Consider the following 12,810-nt stretch of genomic DNA (forward strand, 5'->3'; position numbering starts at 1 on the left):
TTGTATATTTTGCTCTCAGCTGTGGGTGGGTCCTGGAACAGGGCATCTCATGCCCAGATCCCACAAGCTCGCCATCATGTGCATGTGGTAAGTTGGACCTGAGCAGCCAGTGCGCCATTTGGTGCCACACCTTGGGTGCTGGCCGCCTGGCAGGGGAGCTCTGGAATTTTGGTGGTTTGAATTGCTGCTTATGTAGCTCCACGTTGAACCCAAACTGTTTCTGTGAGGTGAATATATTCTAAAGATTCCCAATGACAGTTACTCTTCCTTTGAAGAATGTGTTATCACTTAGCAATACTGACCACCAAATACATGCTAAAAGCTATGGCACAGGGCTTGTCCAGCAGAATCATGTTCTGTTACCTGACATGATGATGGATCTGGAGAATGGTCACTTTGGTCAGGGCCATTACATTAACTAGCACTTGAGAGCCATATCCAGGGGTAGATTCTGTGGGGCTGTGTGGGCCAAGCCCTGTGGAAATTCTAGCCCCACTGGTTAGCTCAAGAGTTGTGGAGGTGATAGAATAAGCTCAGGGTGAACAAGGAGCATGTCATCAATCACAGGTAAAGGAACCCACAGCAGTCTGGACTGGTTAAGGCAGCAGCACTCAAATGTGCATCCTGAATAGGGTGTGGGGTGGGCCGGGCTGTAACATTCACCAGCTCATACAAGGCAAAATGGAAGGCCAGACTGCATTGGGCACTGGCCTAAAACCCATTGGCATGTATGAGAACTGGGTCCAGGAGTGGATCAAGTGGAGAATCTTGGGAAATTCCCCTGGCGGGTCATAGCTCCCGCTGGTGAATATGTGGTCCAGACCTGGGGGTCAGACAAGCTGGGCAAGAGAGCTCCAATGGCTGGCTAATGTATCGGTTCATAATGGAATGGGGTATACTGGGTAGGACTGAACAAGCCTTAGCCCACTAGCAAAACTGGAAACCAGGATGGAGCACAGGCCATGCCGAGCAAGGCTCTTGTACTTACTGGTCTGTGTAAGTCAGGGACACTAAGCCAGTGTCCAAGGTAGAGGTCGGTACAAGTGAGGAGCTGAGTGAGAGCAACCAATGACATGCCCATGGTCCATGATCACGGAACAGGCCCTGTTGGGGAGCTAAGGGGACACTAACTGGATTAAGGCTACCGCCAAGGAGCACGTGGGCTGGAATGGGGGCTGTGTTTTGATCAGGTAACAGTTGAAATCTCCCTTGGCACAAGTGTGGACTGGGACTAGATGCACCAGGCTGTGCCAGACCCCAACACTGTCTGGTGTTCCTGGAGGACCAAGATAGATGTGGGACAGACTAGGCTAGGTCTCAACCCCTACTGAACCATATGTGAGCTGCATCTGGGTATGGACAAGCCGTGGCTGGGCTGAATCATCCAACAAGAACCAGATTGGGTCAAAGGCCAGTCAGGAAAAGCCACTGTTTCTGCTAGGACAGGAGGTGAACTGAGTAGGGCTGGCTGGTGGACCCTCTGGTATGTGCGAAAGCTGGCTTTGGGAGAGGTTCTGATGGAGGAGCCTGGGCAACTCCTGTGGCAGGAGACAGACCTGGCAGGTAAGTGCAAGAAGCATCAATGGAAACAGCCCAGAGTAGGCCACAAGAAGTTTCCCACTGGCATACATTAGGCATGGATGGGGGCAGACCAGGCTGAATCAGTTCACATCATCACTGGCAAATCCGAGCACCAGAACAGAGTGAGGGTCGAGCCAGGTTCAGTCGCGATAAAAACCAGTCCACAATACAGAATGCCAGGGCGAGCTCGTCTGTGCCGGATGTGACTGCAGTGCTCATCCAGCACACATGAGAACAAGGAAGGGAGGGAGCAGAGCCAGCAGGGGAATAAGGGGTGGTTTTCCTGCTGGACAGCTACTCCCACTGGAGAGCATGACCGGTGGTGGGGGCAGACCAGACTAGGCAGGGCTACAACACCTATATGCCTCATGTGGATTATATCAGGGAAAAGCCAGACTGGGCTGATCGATCCTATTGGTGCAATCTACAATTAGAGTGGGTGAGGGTTGTTTGGGCATAGCCGCAGCACCAGCTGGCAGAAACTGGCACTGGGGGCTAATTCTGTCAAATTAAACTGCAGAACCACGTAGAAAGTGCACAATCTGGGAGTGAGAGACCTGGGAGGGAAATAGTGAGTTCCCCCCTCTTGGGTTACCACTTCCATGGGAGAGCACGAAGACTAGGACTGGGGCTTGGGTGGCTAGACAGAGAGGCATTCAACAACACCCGTGAGGGCTTGATTGTTGAGCTGGTTAGATGGATCTAAGCTTCAATGCCAATTGCAAACCAGGGTAGGGGGCGGGCCTGATGGGGGTTATTGTGGGTCGCTCTCACCAGGATGCAGCTCCCACTGATTTAGGTGAGGGCCGAGTATGTGCTGGGCAGAACCAGGCTGGACTGCAGTACCTATTGCTTACAGTGGAAATTGGGGCTGAAAATAGAACCAACCCAGCAATTGCAACCACCAGATCAACCACCAGATCAGGGCAATGGACTGTGCCGGGCCCTGTACTTGCTAGTACAAACAAGAATCTGGTCTGGGAACACCTCGGACAAAGTTTCTTTGGGAATCTCCCCAGTTGAAATACCGGACTCAGAACCCTAACCATGAAAGGACAGAAGATGGAACAAGTTAATCAACCGCCTCAGCTATAGGTTGGCAACAAAACACTGGGCAAATAGAGACGCTATGATGGACAATGTCAATCAGTGGATTTTTCAACAACCTCATCGTGTTTGGAGAGGTGAAATTGGCAGCGATTCACAACTGGTGAACTATTGAAACCACTTGAGCAAGTATCTCAGAGCATGGCCCACATGCGGGACTTGGGGTGGGTGGGAAACTGGGTGGGGTTTCTCCCTCAATATTCCCCTTTACCTCAGATACATGAAGGAAACAATATGGAAATAATAGTCTTACCCACTTTCCTGTAGCCCTTGAAACTTTTTACACAAATTAACTATGTAGAGATTGTCAAAATAAATAAATAAATAAATATATAAGATTTATATCTTTTATTGGAAAGGTAGTTTTTACAGAGTGAAGAAGAGACAGCAAGAGAAAGAGTTTCCATCTACTAGTTCACTCCTCAAGCAGCTGCAATTGCCTGAGCTGAGATGATCTGAAGCCAGGAGCCAGGAGCTTATTCCAGATCTCCCATGTGCACACAGAATGCCAGGACTTGGGTCATCATTCACTGCTTTCCCAGGCCATAAGCAGAGAGGTAGATTGGAAGTGAAGCAGCTGGGACATGAACCAGGGACCGCAGAGATGCTGGCACTTGCAGTGCACAGAATAAGCCAACTGAGGATTTGCATTGGCCCCAGTGATTCACCTTTAGATGTGTTCTCAGTTCCCTCTCAGATTCCTGACCCCAATCCCTGATATAGTTTTTCCAGCTACAGGCTCTCTCTACCTGAACTAGTAAGATCTCTATCTTCACCAAAGATGTCTCAATTACACTCTAAATTGAAGATTAACAAACTAGGCAAACAGAGTGCCCAGGGCACCAGGCCAGCCTCCAAAACTCAAGATGGCAAAAACTCAGAATGCAAGCATCAGCCCTGGAGCTAACATCCTCCCACCAGGTCCTACTTTGAGATGTTTCACTGGCCCTTCCACAGGTCCTCAATAGCAACCAGCCTACCTGCAGACCCCTCCAGTTGAGCTTGTGGCTTTCACAACATTTCCAGAGCATGCTGGTCTCCTGTGGCCCACCAATCCCAGGAGGCACTGGGGCCCAAACGGATATCCAGCTTCCTCACCACCTCTCCAGGGGATGGTTACGCACACCCTACTCAGTTTGTAAGAAGATCTCTACAAGTGAGCAATAGCTTCCCGCCTCCTAGCTCCATTCTGGCAAATTAACTACTATCTTCCACCACTCTGATGTGAGCAGTTGCCTGTCTGGTGAGTGGACCCAATGATTTACGGAGAAAAGAAGAGACAAAGAAAACATGGTCTTTGACCCCCTGGTTCATGTCCTAAATGTCCAAAATGGACAGCAATGAGCTGGTCTGAAGCCAGAAACCCAGAGTCTCTTCTGGTTCTCCCATGTGGGTGCAGGAGAACTAGCATTTGAGCATCTTCTGCTGCTTTCACAGGTCATAAGCAGGGAGCTGGATTGGAAATGGAGTAGCTGCCACATCACTGGCTCCCTTATGGAATAGCTATGCTAGCTTCCTGTGTTAATATACCAGTCCATATAGGATAACTTCTAAGATGAATTATTAAGTAGGGTATGGAGCAATACACAAAGTATATTACATGGTATCTAGAAAAGGGGGAAAATACATGGACTTGATGGCTTATAGTTATGTTTTAGGGGAAAGGACAAACCAAAGCCTAGTCAAAAGTTCCCTGTAGGGGAAGGGAAAGCCAGATGAAGGGATCAAGTTGCCCCTTCTAAACGTAGTTTGTCTTATACATTTGACTTTAGTATTATGCAATACATCATTATAATGCAGAATTTAAGTGAGACGGATGACCTCTGTGGAGTTGTCAGCTCACACTCAGACAGGAGTGATTTAAATGCAGTCATTTGTGATCAATGTTCAGTGCCAGCAGCTGCATGACATCTGGGATGTTTGCATTCCACATCCGGGGCATGAGTTTAAGTCCTGGCTCTAATTCTGATTCCAGCTGTCTTCTTGTGGATCCCGGGATGTGATGGTCCTTTGGTCCCTACCAGTCCCATAAGCCATGATTTTTGTTCTGAGCTCCTGTTTGCAGTGGCTCTCCCCTCTGTGAGGAATTAAATGAAGAGTAGCCAGTTAGAGTCTCCACAGTTACATTTAAAATGTAAAAATGGGATTTTCTCCTATTTCCACACATCCTGGAGCAGGTTCTCACTATGGGGAGGGAACAAAGGGACAGAATCAACATTTCAATCCCTGTCCTTTAGAGCAAGGAAACTGGCCCAGGCTGATCTCATCTCTGGATCACTAACAAAGGAATGGAGGTTTGGGTTTCAATTCATCTTCAGGATGGGAAAAGAAAGCCACAGATCTCACCTCTTGTTTCCCAGCAAGGTAGTAAACATTACTGCAGATCATAAATATGTTTTTGTTTTTCTTTGTGCTATCAGGATGACTCTGTGTACCCCCTCCCTGAGATGGTTCACAAAAGACACCATTTCCACCATTTACTTGGGTCTTTCCTACCTTGGAGCATCCTCCTGTCAATGAGTTAGGGGCTCTCTTTCTTTGTTTCCTAAATACATCATACTTTGCAAGCTAGAGTGTGTCCACATGAAAATCCTTTTATGTGAGACAAGAAATAGGGTTGCTGACATGTTCTTGTCAAATTCCCTATAGCAGTTTCCCTACCACAATAGCATTTAGGATTGTATCTAGTGCTAAAATAGGATGCTACAGTTTCCAGGGGTTGTTTAACACAGTGTACAGCAATAGCATTGTGTTAAGCAACCCCTGAAAACACCAGCATCCTATTTTAGTACTGGATACAATCCCAAATACTCCACTTCTAATACAGCTTCCTACTTACTCAACTGGAAATGCAGCAGACCAGAGTGGCCTCTGACAACCACATGGGAAAGCAGAAGGAGTTCCAGGCTTGTGGCTTCCTATGGGTCCAACATAAGGCTGTTGCAGTCATTTAGGGAGTGAAACAGTTGATGCAAGATTCACTCTCTTTCTTCTCCCTCTCTCCCTTTCTCTCTCTCCCACTCTGCTTCTCTTTCTGTAACTCTGGCTTTCAAATATACAAAAGGCTTGACAGTTTATTGAAGGATTTTAGAGACATTATTCTGCTTACTCTTCACAATCTCTTGATTTAGGTATCCTTGCATTCCTACATTTGGATCTGATGTAGATGCTCCAATTAAACTCTTTTAACCCAAAATACACACAGAAGTCACTCTGTAAAGATAACACCCTGTTGCATCCACTTGACCACTAAAACAGAATGTTACATCCACCAGTGATAGTCACATCAAAGTTTTATTATAAATGAGAGACAAAGCAACTGACGGACTGGCTGACTGACCAGCCAGGACCAACACCCCTTACCAGAATGGGACCCAAGCAGTACATTTACAAAGTTTCTATATAGACAGTTTAACACCACTTTAAAGGGGAGCACAATTTACAACAGCTGGAAAGGTGAGTGGCAAAGGGTCACTTATTCCTTGCTTATCTCAGTTTGCCAGCCCCTGCCTGCTCTCATCAGGTCTGGGCTCCAAGCTTGGTGCCACCTGTGATAACGACATCGCGATCTTGAATTATCTATGAGTTAATAAGGCTGGGGCCTTGGTTTATGGTGATTGGGTCCATTGGCACTAGTTGGCCATTAGGCCTGCAAGCTCATGCAGTTTCTTAGCCAAGTAAGTAAAGCAGGAATTACAAAAGCAAAAAGAATTGCAGTTAGCAATGAGCCATATTTACTCCATTTTTATTTCAACGCTACAACCCAGGGCCAGCATTGTCATCCAACTAGCAAAGCTGTCACTTGCAATGCAGGCACACAGTGCTGACATCCATATAGTTCAAGTCCCAGTTGCTCCACTAGCAACTAATGGCCTGGGAAAACAGATTGGGGAACTCAAGTGCTTGGGCATCTTCACTCACATGGGAAACCCAGAAAAAAGCTATTGGTTTCTGGCTTCAGACCATATTGCTCTGGTACTTTAAGCCACTTAGGGGAGTAACCAGCAGATGGAAAATCTCTCTGTGTCTTCCTCTCTCTGTAACTCTGCCTTTGAAATAAATAAAATAAACCTTAAAGTAAAGTCCACAGTTGTAGGCAAGTGTGTAGGTTACCTTGTACCTAAGTAAGTTTTGCATGGCTGGGAGAAAAGCAGCCAGTAACCGGCAAGCATTCTGGGCCCAGTTAATGCCAAATTTGTGTTTACTATATGCCAGCATAGTTGTTATTTTATTATCGCTACTATTATTATGATTGCTATTCATATTATTTTTGTATTTGATTTTTAAATATCAGTGCAGAAGGCGAAAAACTCTGGGCTTCAGGCACCCTGCTGGAACCTCAGGCCTTGGTAGGGGTGTAGCAGGACAACCAATCAGTTTTGTAGGAATACATTTGACACACAAAAAAAATGTTTTTAGAGAGAACATTAGAGCCGCAATTCCCCCGAGAATCCCCCACTACCGCCCAGCAGTTAATATGGAAATGAACAGGCAAGAAACCTCCTAGCCTCAGGTTTAGAACATAAACCAAAGAAAAGTGATTCCTTCCCCAGGCAGGGGAATAGGAATTAACAAACTGAGGAAAGGAACCTGCTAGATTAACAAATTGTGAATTAGGAGCCTGCCTCTTGCTATGGAATTATGAATTCCTCAAACCCTCCTTCCTGATACCTACAAGACAACCTTTTTTAAAAAGTCTAAAGTCATTTACAGACTTAGGCTATTGATCATCAGTCAATAGTCCACATGTATTATTATTAGCTCTGTGTACCAAATTCTTTGCTATTGGACAGAGAAAATGGGGGTGTATATGATGGGGGGAAGTTGCCTGGGAAAGGTGTTTGGGGATATATTGAAATGGGAGCAACTGAGGGAAAGTTTAAAAGGTAAGGAATGATTTCTAGGGTCTTGCATGGCATGGACTAGTTTACTTGCAGGTACACAAAGTGCTGGTAGTGTACACATTGGAAGCAAGTCTGAGTCAGGCCAAGGCACAAGCCCATGTAGGAGACCTAGACTGCCCATGGTGCTCATAAAAGCTGGGGCTGGGGACATCCAGAATGAGCTAGGCCACAGTACCCATCTATGAGTGTCAGTCTAATTGGAGAGGATGTTGGAATGGGCTGCAACATCACCCAGAATGTGAGAGGACTTGATCTAGGAGTATATTCTGTAGGTGAACTGGGACCTTGCTTCTGTAGAACTGTAGCACCCACAAGTTTACACAGAGAAATGGTGGTAATGTGTCAACCAGCCTGGAGCATAGAATGCCTCTGACAGGAATCTACCTGATACTTGCAAGAGCCGGGACTAAAATATGGCTAGGTAGTACCAGTAACAACACACAGTGAAACATGTAAGGGCTTGGGCTGAGAGAAAATTATGCCAATCTTTGTCACTGCCTCTGCTGACAAACTTGAGGTACAGGGCTGGAACAGTTCTGATTGTTAACTTGGAGAACTCCCCTACTAGAAACAGCATCTACTAGTGAGAATGAGAGGCTGGGATTGGGAGCAGGCTAGAGAGATTTAGGATGTGACAGTCATTGGCACTTGTGTGAGTGAGGTCTGGAGGTGATTTTGGCAGTATTAATCCATAGCACATATTGGAATTAATGAGAACCAGGAATGGATATAGGCCATGCTGGGTTAGACCTCAACACACTCAGTTCACTTGTGGGCTGGAGTTGGGTCAAGCTGGGCTGGGCTGCTGCACCCATGGGCATGCATGAGAGCCAGAATGAGTTCAGGCCAACAGACTAGGCCACAGCACCATCTGACAAGTGCCAGAACTAGATGCAAGTCATGTCAGAACAGACCACAGTATTTCTTGAAATGTGCAAAATCTGGGGCTGTAATTTCCTGGCAAGAAAACTGTGAGTACTGTCCTTCTAAATTGTACCTATCACTGAGGAATACAAGAACCAGTGTTGGAGGAGGGCCAAGCTGGACATGATAAAGGCACCTATCAGCATCTATAAGGTCCGGATCATGATGAGTGAAGCTGTAGCACCTATGGGTGTGCACAAAGGTGTAATGGAATATACACTGGACCAGACTAGTGCAGTAGAGGCTGATATGCACAAGAACTAGGCTTGACAGAGGTCACCCCCATTAGACCTCAACACCTGCTGGCATGCATGGGGGCCAGATCAATAGAACACTGGCAAGGCTGACCTTGGAGTTCATGTATCAAGTCTGAACCTTCTCTAACACTGATGTAGATGCAGTGGATAGCATGCTTAAACAGGGTATATGACAACCAGCAGAGCTTGCCAGCAGGAGATGTTGCATGTCTCATCAGAGGATGAGAAAGCAAAACAGGTTGGACAATTCACTTGGCCAAGCATTGCAGCTTGTTCCTGTGTCTGTGGATGCACTAAGGTGGATTTAGTCAACCAGTTGACCTTGGAAAATTTTTTCTACCCCGAAGCAATGAAACTGACAACATCTCAGGGGTATCATACTACTCAAGTAATACCCTCAGAACATTCTTCCCTTAACCAAGGTCTCTAAGACATTAGCAGAGAACCATCTCTCATCCCTGGGTGTGGGTGTAGTTTGCTCAGAACCACTCTCTCCCACCAATCCCCAGGTGAAATAGGACAGAAAAAAAAAAATAAAAGACTGGAACATGTATCCAACCTTCTTTATTCAATGCCAGACCATCCCAGCCATAATTAGAAGCTCACAAGCACGTGACTCCCTCCAAATTATGTGTAAAATGCTACAAGGAAAAATTAAAAATGTAAAACAAACAAAAAAATTGGAGCCTTTCAAATTATTGGTTGCCTCAATAGGCAAATCCCACCACTGTAAGTGCCAGGATTCCTTATAGTTGATTGTTTGCAACCCAAATGTTATTCTTCTCATCCAGCTCACTGTCTGTGACCTGGTAATCCCGTAGAGGATGGCCCAAAGTCCTGGGACATGGCACCAACATGGGAAACCCCAAGGGGGCTCCTGGCTCTTCATTTCTGCTTAGCTTAGTTCTGGCAATTGTGGTCATTTGGGGAGAGAACCAGCAGATGGAAGATATTTCTTTACCTTTCTCTTTGTAAATTTGACTTTCAAATAAAAATAAACAAATACTTTAAAATTATGTTTAAAAGAGCATATGTATGTGCTTGATTATTGAGAAAATTTGCAGTTGAAACCCATTTGGTTTTTCACCAAACCAAACAGCCACAAGATTTTTGTCATATAAACCCAGAGAGAATTTACAGGAAAACTTTAGTTTAAAAAACAGCAGCTGAAAAATGAGCTATTTTGTCCTAGTTATGGCAGGAAGTGCAAAGGACATCAGGATTGAAAAGCAGGGTTATAGGGAAGGACATTGGATTTGACAGTATAAAGTTGAAGAGCTTTCTGTAATCTGGGAAGGTTTACATGGACCATTTATGAGGTGGGCCCATGGGATCTGCAGGCCAATGGTACATGGCATTGTGTCCTGGAGGTGCTGGGAGTCAGTCTGTGAGGTGACAAACAATGACTCAAAACAATGGCTAGCCTGTGCCAGCACTAGGTATGGGCTCCTGCTCTGGCAGGAGAAAGGTGAACTTTCCTTCATCCCTGAAATAGCACAAGCTTTGTTTCAGATGTGAGTTGACCTGAAGACTGGACTGGACAATGGTTATGGGGCAGAGATCAGCTTAAAGATGCTGTCAGGTGTCTGACAAGATAACTTGTGGGGTAGGATCTGTGGAGAACAAAGGCCAGGCCAGACAGTCAGAGAAGCATTGCTTTTAGCAGTACAAGCCAGCCCTTTTTAAAGCCCCCTTAGATCATTCAAAGCAAAAAGGTTATAAACCATTAAACTACAAAAGCATTAACTAAGAACATGTGTCCTAAATTTAAAAAGTTGGACCTTATAAATAGATGTCCTGTTTAATGAAAATAGTTTCTCCTATTGGAGAGACAAAGTTCACAAATAAGCTACTTGACTTCCAGTCAGGATCCTCTGATCAAAGGTGAGATCTTTATTGACAGGAAAGTCACAGGCCAGGGACAAGAATCATCCTTTAGACTGAGCAACACCCTCCTGCAGCCTCTAAGTGTGCAACTTATGTAGAGCTGCTAGGCAGGCTTGTCTCAATCTTATCCCAATTATCCTCCCTTTTAACTCCTTCCAGTTTACTGGAAAGTTGTGAGGATTTGGGAGATTCTTGTGGCAGTTGGGAGAGGAAGGTCACTTGCAGTGTTGCCAGTTAAAATGTAGGGTTCTCAGTCAGACTTAAATTTCTGATAAGCAATTTGAAAATATATTCAAGTCTTGAATTATTTATTATTTATGTGATATTCATAATTTACTGGGTGCTAACTCCTGCAATGCCCCAAAGGCTTGAGACCATCCTTGACTGCTTTTGCAGGCCACAAGCAGAAAACTGGATGGGAAGTGGAGCTGTTGGGATCAGAACCAGTGCACATATCAGATCCCAGAGCATGCAAGGTGGGGACTTTAGCCACTAGTATAGCATACTGGGCAGTTAAGTTTTTAATAATTCACGCTAGCAGTTAGACAATACAGGCTGCCTTTTTTACACCATTGCCTTTTCTTTTCCAGAGTCGGGTGCAAGGTGAGGTGGGAGAGGGATGGCAGTGCAGTGGTAGAGGTGTTAGCCTTTTCATATGAATTTTAGAATTTGTCATATTTTATACATGTACCAAAAATAATTGTCATTAAATTATCAGTGGTATTACATGGGATTCATAGAAGAATGGTGAATCATTATCTTACTACTCTACATTTTCATGTTCTTTAACCTAGTGACATGAAGCTTAGGGGCTGGTTGGGTCTGGCATTGTGTCATAGTAAATTAAACCACTGCTGCAACATATGAATTCATTTTGCAGTGTCAATTTGAGTCCTGACTGCTTTACTTCCAAATCAGTCTCCTGTTATTGCACGTGTAATGAAAGTGGAAGACAAGTACAAACCCCTGCTACCCAAGTGGGTGACCTGGATGGAGTCCCTGGCTCCTGCCTTTAACATGGCCCTGGCCTTCACTGTCACAGACACTGGAGGCATGCTCAACACACTGAAAACATTCCCTTTGACCCTTAAACCCTTACCATTACACACCCTTTCTAACACATCTCAAAAATAGTTTGTCTAATTTTCCCCCATCTTTTGTAAGGTGTATTTAAGAGGTTTCATGAAACTATGTATTTCTTTTTCACACATACATAATAAATTAAGGGGGTAGGCTCTGTGATATCTTGGGCAAAGCCACTTATTCCAGCACCCTGATTCCATATGGGCACTGACTTGAATCCCAGCTACTCCATTTTCCCACCCAGCTCCCTGCTAATGGAGCTAGGAATGCAGTAGATGATGACCTAGGTTGGTCTCCCGAACTCATGTGGGAACATGGAAGAAGCCTCTGGTTCTTAGCTTTTAACTAGCTTAGCTCTGACCATTGTTGCCATCTTAGAGTGAACCAATAATGAATAGTAGACTATATCTCTCTCTTTCCCTCTCTGTCATTCTTTCAAATAAATAAATATTTTTCTATTTTTAAAAATTTTTATTACTTTATGGTACAGTTACATATGGTCTGGGATTTCCCTTACTTCCTCCTCTAATTCCTCTCCCTTCTCCACTGATTTCCCCTATGTTATTACAAAAGTGTCATTTTCATGAACAGTTATAAGTCCATCATTGTGGGCATGGAAAATGGCAGAAATTTCAGCATCCTATTACCAAAGTGTACTTAGCAGCTTCATTGGGAATCCGTCTTTGATGGAAGTACAGATCATTCAGCATTGTAGTCTCACATCTAGATATGGCCATCTCTATTACACAATTAATATACATCACCTGAAATGGAAAGCCACTGAAGGAAAATTAGAAATTAGAAGGCCATGAAGTTAAACAAAATGCTATTGAATGACTAATGTGTCACTGAAGCAATGAAAAACAAAATGAAGAATCTTCTTGAAGAAAATGATGATACTATATGACCTATGAGCCAGTGCAGAATTTAATGTAAGAAAAAAAAACTGTTTTGAGGAAACAAAAATAAAAACAAAAGGTCAAAAATCAATAAAATAAAATTTCTGCTGCTTTTTGTTGGTGAGATGTGTCTCCTTTTGGCAACAGATACATAGGTTTTCTATCTAT

This window comes from Ochotona curzoniae, unplaced genomic scaffold, assembly GCF_017591425.1.
Source record: "Ochotona curzoniae isolate NIBS_2020 unplaced genomic scaffold, NIBS_Ocur_1.0 contig_1942, whole genome shotgun sequence".
In the NCBI taxonomy this organism is placed as follows: Eukaryota; Metazoa; Chordata; class Mammalia; order Lagomorpha; family Ochotonidae; genus Ochotona; species Ochotona curzoniae.